The 8,948-nt window shown below is 36.4% G+C and overlaps 1 protein-coding gene across 1 annotated transcript in view; it reads left to right on the forward strand.

Annotated features, from left to right (window-relative positions):
* Positions 1-8,948, forward strand: part of HCN1 (hyperpolarization activated cyclic nucleotide gated potassium channel 1) — a 465,750-nt gene that overhangs the window by 238,274 nt on the left and 218,528 nt on the right. The window lies entirely within an intron of this gene.

Below are 8,948 nucleotides of genomic sequence, written 5' to 3' on the forward strand. Positions count from 1 at the left end.
AGCTCCCTCCCTCACTGGACGATCTACTTCCATCCTCTGTGGTGCTCCCTTCCATGGTGGGGGTCGGGCCATATCTGGCTAGGGCCGGCACCTGGTCCATTCTCTTCGTGTATTCCTCCTCGTTTTACATTTGAATCTATTTTAACAAGAATTTAATCAGTTTGTTAGTTTGGTATCAATAACAATATTTTAATTGGTTAAAAACTGATGCTTCAAATGATAAGCAAAAATTTGTAAAGAACAAATAGGGAAATTCAACTTAGATGAGCACACTTATTCAACATTTCTAAGAAAAATCTTTATTGTTCCAAAGGAAAACCAATGCATTTTAAATGAAGTTGTGAAAGTCTGAAAAGAGCATACATTTCACTTACAGAACCTTTGAAGCAACAAGACTCTTCTCAAAGTTAATATTCACCATTCTCTTCGCTCTTTGTGCTGCAGACTGCCGAGACCTACTTGACAAGTACATTAAGATAGAGTCTCTTGCATCCATAGCCATACTAGTTATGTATTTCAGAGGAGCTGGAATTCCAGCTTTGAATTTGAATATTCATAATAAAGGAACTCCCTGTGAATCATGTGCATGTACGATATATGTGTGGCATCATCGATGCACCAGCAGGACGGACAGCAGTACAATGGCTTGACTAGGACCAGAGGAGCCCACATCTTCATCTGCGAGGAGAGAGAGAAAGCCAAGAGCTCTACGAGAGTGGGGTGAGGCACGTCTGGAAGCACATGTGACGTATATCCAGGGGTTTAGGGCTAGTAGACAGGCCAGAATTTCTTTGGTCAGATGAGAGCTACTAAGACCTCATATTATTCCAGGGAGAGATCATGTAGGTAAATTCATTCTTCACTGTGCCAGTCAACAAGGATTTATTGCCTGTCTGCCCTGTGAAAGTATTCCAGCCCTACTCTGGGAGTTCTACATTGCATTTGATCTAAACACATCATAGGAAGAACTGAAAGTAGGCATGCTTTCCTTAAGTGTAATATTCAGAGAAGAGGAATCTAAGCATATGTTCACTTCTGGGGGTCTAGGGCAGTTAGTGATGCTTGAGCTCTTTAATATATATTTCTGTCTTCATTATCTGAAATATTTTCAACATTTGTTTTGAATCGAGCTGATTCTTTGTCAATGTGCAAACTAGCATAAAAAATTAGTGTTTAATTGTTTCCTCTTACCTCCATTTTACATCGCTTTATACTAAAATTTGCACAACTAAATTTAAACTTCCAGAATTTCCTCATTTACAGGAACAATTAATAAACTTAGGCAATCAGTCTCAAGCTGTTTATTTTGTACCTCTAATATGTGTATTTGTATCTCTACAGATGAAACCAATAAGAACCCATTACAAATGCTGCCACAATTATAAAAAAAGAAGATTCTCTTGATTAAATATGCATCTTCTTTTAACCCTGGAGAGAGTCTTGCATATTTCTAAGCATCATTGCTAAATCTAACTTATGTAAGGATAAACGTACCATTAATAACTCCCTAAAATATAATATGAGCTCTATTTAAATACAGAGGAAATTTGAATTTGACTCATGTTTCCTTTATTAATACAAAAGGTCAGATTAATTTACAATATGTCTCATTTTATCTTATTATGCTTTTTGCTATCAGAAAAAAAGGTTACTGGGAAATATTATATCATTCTACATAAATAAGTTGAAAGCTAAAGCTTTTAAAAATGATTACATATCCTAGATAATTATTTTTTCTTATCTGAAATTTAATTTTATCAAGCGTGTCTGTTGTCATTTTGATATGTGTGTGAATTGGATTCGAGAGTGACTTTCTTAAGGACCGTAATTCTGCTTCTTTTTCCCCTTTCTTTTTGCTATCCTTGCCTCCTTTCATTGCCTACCATTTCTCTAAGAGCAAACTGCACTTACACTGATAAGGAAACGACTTCTTAGTGATCTTCCAGTGAGATTTTAATGGGCTGCTGGTAATTAAACACATAAAAGAATCAGCTTATTAAATGCTAGCAGTGCTTTATTGAAAATGTAATCATAGGAAGAGAATGCACACAAATTGTCCATTGAAATATCTCTTCCAGTTTTGCATAAGATATACACATTTCTTTTGCACAAAGGAAAGATGTTTAAGGTGCTTAAGGAGTATTCAGAACCTCACAAGATTCTTTTATGTGCTTGTTGTCATATAAGGCCTTTGATAACTATGCATGATTATTTTCACAAAGGTTGCTTTGAAGAGCAGCATAATTTAAATGCATAGTCTCCCTGTAGCTAGAGCTACATACAGAAACATACTGGTCAATATAGAACAGATTTAAAGAGAGTGTTCTATCTTGGTCTTTTAATAATTGTTCTTAATGTGTGTTAGGACTCCAGACATGAACACCAATCTCATTTCATCTAACAGATTTTTCAGAAATCTTCCTATGGCAGTAATTTTGATAATAGCAGAAATATGGAAGCAATTAAAACACCCCATCTGTGGAAGATGGATAAATAAACTCTGATACTTAAACACAGTGGAATATTATTGTACTCCTGCAAAGAGTTACAGCCTCAGAAAGCCCATGGGGGCAGTCCTACCCCATGCTCTAGAGTCGCTATGCCTCAGACTGGACTTAATGGCAGTGACTTGGTTTCGTTAAAAGACAATGCTGAGACCACCAAACACCTCATGGCCGAGGCATTTAGCTCAGCAAAGTCAGCCAATCTTATAAAGATAAATATCGGATGGCACCCTTATTATAAGGACAGAGGGATGGTGTCACACCAAGGGAAAAGGTCTCTTAAAAGCTGCAAGGGGCCTGGGAGCAGGGAGGGGATGGGAGGAGAAGGAAAGGGAAGGTGGTAGAGAGGAGACATAGAGAGAGCCAGGAGGGGGTCAGTTTACTGTCAGTGTTCTGGTGCATTGGGCCATGCAACTCTGTAATGTATGTTTTCCTTTACATGTGTTACACTCCACAAATAAAAGGCACATTTCTTTGTAATTTCAAAACTAATAAAGAAGGTCTCCTACCTCCAGTTTGATAGACAGGGAAACTGGACCTCTAAGTACTTAATATACTTCACAATAAAAGGTAGCGCATATATTTAAATCAGGTGTGTCTAGCAGCAATTCTTAAAAGTTCCCCTTACTTAACCATGAGTTAACATCTGGAACATTGTTGATTGTTTATCCTATTTTAACTCATCTTTCCAATATAGCTGTCACTGGGCACATTTTTCAGGTTAGCAAAGCTTGAAAGCATATTAAATTTTCAACTGGTGTGAGAGCCAGCCCCCAAGGATTCCCGCCCACCCCTGGGTAATTCTCTCTGTATGATAGCGGAGTTGATTATAACCAGTAACATATGGCAAGATATGCTTGCATCACTTTGGTTAATGGATTATAAAAGCAAAATAAAACTGTAGCGACCACCCTTGCTGAGCTGACCTATGAAGGGGCCTGACGCCTCCTGCCAATAGCCATGTGAGAGCGCTGGGCATATTTCTTTCTGTGCATCAGATGGCCACGTATCTGACTCACAGCTTCACCGGCCACATCATAAAAGGCCCTGAACCAGAGCCGTCAAGCTATGCATCTTTTAGATACTTGATCCCCATAAGGAAGGAAATAATTAATATTTATTGTTTAAAACAAATGCCATCTGGCATTATGTATATTTTCCTTTTTGTCCATGTAGCCAAACTATCCACATTTTTTCTTCATTAAGAGCGTACATCAAACCTGATGCTGAAGATTCTTCCTCAGTTTGATGCTTGCAGAGTTTAAAATTTGGTTCTGACTTAAAAGAAAAATGTATCAAATTCATTATACAGATGCCAATATGACTACAGATTAAGAAAATATCTTGGAAAATTAAGTATCATCATTGAAGCACAGTAAATTTATAATTTATGATTATTTTGCAGTAACAGAATAAAAATTACATTTTTAATATATATGGAAACATCACTAAACACATTACAAATACATTCAAATTTGAATCTATTAGAATTCATATTTTATAATCACATTGATATGAAACTCAAACTTGTTTATATTGTAGACTACTACTGATTTTCTTATATAGCTTAACTATATCCCATTTATTTATTTCTAAAGTGCTCATGTTATAATATGATTATATGTAATACATAATAATTACTTTGATTTATATACTGAAGCAGACTTTTTTGGATGTAATTCCATTCCATTTACTGGCATAAATTGCCAACAAAACTACATTAATTTTAAAAATAATCCAATTTTCCTTGACAAATGTCTGCAGCAGTAAGGTTAAAATATTAAGACATCAGCATCAGTAGAGAAGAGTGTTAGGTTGAGAATAAGAATTGAATTAAATCTCTGTTCTGCTCCTAGCATCTGTTTAATGTTATAAATAGGACTTATTATATGTGGTGTTCCTTTACTCGTCTGGACACCAAGAGACTTGAACTCAAAATAGCCGGATTAGAATTTTAAACAAAAGCTGAAGATCAATAGGCACAGTAAGTAGGTAGACTAATGCCTCATCTGTTGGGCTCAAGTGAAGTTGGGGTTGTAAAATAATGCATTCCATCCTTCTAAGAATCTCAAATGCTATCTAGATAATGCTAGGAGCAAAGTTGTAAGTATAAGTGGAATGGATGTTTTCTAAAACAATGTATTTTTAATGTTAAATAAGAATTTAGTTAAAAGAATTAATCAAAGATAGCATTTATCATGGCAATGGTAAATGGTAAAAAAATTATTTACTTTAAGAATAGCACATACATTTATTGATTAGCAGAAGACTGAATCATAATTATTTCTCCATTTATATAATAATTTTATATATGTGTTATTTGATGCCATTCTGATGGTTCTGTTCTATCTCACAAGAATACAGTATACAACAACATAAAACAGTCCTCATTCTGCACTATTTTCACAATTGTTGCTGTGTTTAAGCTCATTAGTGCAGCTACAGTGTCAATTGTCTTATTTAAGGTTTTTGCACCTAGCAAAGTGTCTTTCTTCAGGAACTGGCCCTTCCTGTTAATATGTTCAAAGTACTTGACATGAAGTGTTGCCATCCTTCCTTCTAAGGAGCACACTGGCTATCTTTCTTCCAAGATAAATTAGTTTGTTCTTCTGGAAGTCCATGATCTATTCAATATAATACAATATATTCAAATGCATCCATTATTCTTTGGTCTTTCTTCTTCATTATACTGCTTTTGCATAGATATGAAGCAAATGAAACTACCTTAGGTTGGATCTGGCACACCTTAGGTAAACTTCTCTGCTTTTCTTTCCTTTAAATCATTTTATTGGGGGCTCATACAGCTCTTATCACAATCCATCCATCCATCCATTGTGTCAAGCAGTTTGTACATTTCTTGCCATTATCATTTTCAAAACATTTTCTTTCTACTTGAGCTCTTGGTATCAGCAAATTTGCCCTCTCTCCCACTCTCCCTCCCTCATGAACCCTTGATAATGTATAAATTATTATTTTTTTATGTATTACACGACTGCTGTCTCCCTTCACCTGGTTTCTTGTTGTTTGTCCCCCTGGGAGAGGGTTATATGTAGATCATTTTGATTGGTTCCCCTTTTCTCCTCCCACCTTCCCCTTTCCTTCCCTATATCACTACTCTCATTATTGGTGCAGAGGGGTTTATCTGTCCTGGATTCCCTGTGTTGCGAACTCTTATCTGTACCAGTGTACCTGTTCTGGTCGAGCCAGATTTGTAAGGTAGAATTGGGGTCATGGTAGTTGGGGGGAGGAAGCATAAAAGAACTAGAGGAAAGTTGTATGCTTTATCAGTGCTATACTACATCCTAACTGGCTCATCTCTTCCTTGTGACCCTCCTGTAAGGGGATGTCCAATTGTCTACAGATGGGCTTTTGGTCTCCACTCTGCCCTCCCCCTCACTCACATCGATAAGATTTTTTGTTCTAGGTATTTCATGCCTGATACCTGATCCCATCAACACCTTGTGATCTCAGAGGCTGGTGTGCTTCTTCCATATGGGCTTTGTTGCTTCTCAGCTAGATGGCTGCTTGTTTACCCTCAACCCTTTAAGACCCCAGTCACTGTATCTTTTGATAGCCGGACTCCATCAGCTTTTTGGACCACATTTACTTATACACCCGCTTTGTCTTCAGCGATTGTGCTGGGAAGGTGAGCATCACAGAATGCCTGTTATTAGAATAAAGTGTTCTTGTGTTGAGGGAGTACTTGAGTAGAGGCCCTATCTGCTATCTTAATACTTAACATATAAATATATGTACATAGGTCTATTCCCCCATTGTTATATATAAGTATACTTACAGATGTACATGCCTGTATTTAGACCTCTATAAATGTCTTTAATCCTTTTTCAGGAGATTTAGCCAATGCAATAAATTATTTGCTGCTTCCCTGGGGCTTGATTGAAAATGCAAGAGAAGTGAAATCCTTGGCAAGGTCAATCTTTTCTCCTTTTATCATGATTGTTCTTATTTCTCCAGTTGTTAGGATTAAAAAAAAAATTATGGTAGGCTACCTGTGGAAGGAGGTACTCTTTGATCTTCATCAGTAAGTGCTTTAGGTCTTCCTAATTTTCAGGAAGGAGCATCGTGTCACCTGCACCTTCCAACCTGATAGTGCTTCCTTTTTCATATGGTCCAGTTTTTTTTTGTTTTGTTTTTTTTTTCATATGGTCCAGTTTTAAGATTGTTTTGCTCAGGGTACATATTGAATAAATATGATGTAAGGAAACTATATACACAGTTTTCTGGTTTTAAACCATGAATTAAACCCTTGTTCCCTTAGAACAGCTGCCTCTTGCCCTATGTACAGGTTTCTCATGAACAAAATTAGATGTTATGCAATTATTCTCCCTAATATCCCTAATTTGTATCATCCATTTTTTAATGACTTTGTGAAGTCAATAGTGTACAATATGTTACAAAACAGAAGCAAAAACATTGTTTATGTGTTAAAAAAGTAAAACTGTTTGAAAGCCAATGCATAGCCTGCTAAAGCATAGGTATTTTCAGTCTCCTAATATGCATGTGAAAACCGGACAATGAATAAATAAGACAAAAGTAAACCATGGACTGTGAGAAGAATGAGCAAATATATGTTGGAAGAAGTAGAGCCAAGATACTCTTTAGAAGCAAGGATGGAGAAATGCATCTTGTGAGCTTTTGATGTGTTCTCAGGAGGTACTAGTCCCTGGGAAAGGATGCTCTGCTTGGTGGTCAAACCAAGTGTCAAGGACAAAGAGAAAGGAGCTCAATGAGATGGATTGCCATAGTGACTGCAACAGTGAGCTCAAATATAGAAGTGATTGTGATGATGGCACACGACAAAGCAGTGCTTTCTTTTGTTGTACATACGTAGGAACCAACTCTAAAGGGCCTTGTAACAACCAGCTTTTTGTATTTTCCACTTTCAGCCAAGATCCATCTCACATACTCCTCAGAGTCAGGCATACATTTCTGGCAGTTCTTTGCAAATGTACTGCTTCAATTTTTAAAAACAATTATCTTAAGTATAAATTAACTTGAATGGAAAATCAATGATATTTATTAATAATGTTCACACCCTCTTAGATTGTTTTTCTGTGGAATGGGTACAAATATGGAGCTTTTCCAATCAGTTGACCACATACCTGTCTTTCAAATGTCTTCTTGTAGATAACTCTACTTACAGAGGTCTTTCAGTGTTGCATAAATTTGTGGAAATATCCCAATTGGTACTCTGTCTTCCTGGAAAAGAGGAACATTGGGTAATTCTTTTGGATGCAGTTATTCCTATCACCTTATTTTGATTTTGTTGAAATATCCCAATTGGTACTCTGTCTTCCTGGAAAAGAGGAGCATTGAGTAATTCTTTTTGATGCAGTAATTCCTACCAGCTTATTTTGATTTTTTCCATCACTGTTCAGTATTTGGACTAACATCCTTCAATATTGCACCTTGAGAATAGAATTATTCCTTATTTATTTCAACTTGAGAATTGTTGATCATGGTTTTTTTTTCTATTTCCAGCTCTTTGTATTATTTATATACATTTTATACTTTATTTTACCTTCATGGTCATCCTTCCATGTTTTTGGTAAGCTCATCCATTTCCTTTAGCTTAGCACAAGTTTCAGGTCTCTTCTGACATCACTTTGGTGATCTTGCTTCTCATCTTTGTAAATAACATTTGCTTTCTTCATGCATGAAGTTCTCGATGCCATCCTATAACTCCTCCAGTGTTCAGTCTTTAATGCTCAATGTGTCCATTCTTTAGGGGATCTCTAGATTCAGCTGGGGTGTGTTCACAGTTGTACTTCAGCTATTGTGAACTTGTTTTAATTTTCTTAGTTTCAATATGAACTTGCATAACAGTTCAATTAACAATCTATTCCTTAGTTACCCCTCAGCCATGTTCTGACGAATAATAATGAACTTGTGAATGAGGGGGAGTGCGGAGTGGAGACCCAAGCCCATCTGGAGGCAACTGGACATCCCCTTACAGAAGGGTCTCAGGGAGTAGACGAGGCAGTCAGAGTGCAGTATAGAAACATGCAACTGTCCTCTAGTTCTTTAATGCTTCCTCCCCTCACTATCATGATCCCAATTCTACCTTACAAACCCGGGTAGACCAGAGGATGTACATTGGTACATATCAGAATTGGAAACACAGGGAATCCAGGACAGATAGACCCCTCAGGACAAATAATGAGAGTAGAGATACCAGGAAGGGAAGAGGAAGGTGGGGGAGAAAGGGGAAACCAGTCACATGTTTACATATAACCCTCTTCCTGGGGTATGGACAACAGACAAGTGGCTGAAGGGAAACATCAGACAGTGTAAAACATGAAAAATATATAATTATTATACAATTATAATTATAAATAGCAATATAACATAAACAATTATATTTATTTTAATATAATTTAAAGTAAATATATTCAAAATTTAAAATACTTTTAATATTTTATA

This window comes from Echinops telfairi, unplaced genomic scaffold (genome assembly GCF_000313985.2).
Source record: "Echinops telfairi isolate 266 unplaced genomic scaffold, ASM31398v2 ScPeMD7_7469;HRSCAF=8507_1, whole genome shotgun sequence".
Taxonomy (NCBI): Eukaryota; Metazoa; Chordata; class Mammalia; order Afrosoricida; family Tenrecidae; genus Echinops; species Echinops telfairi.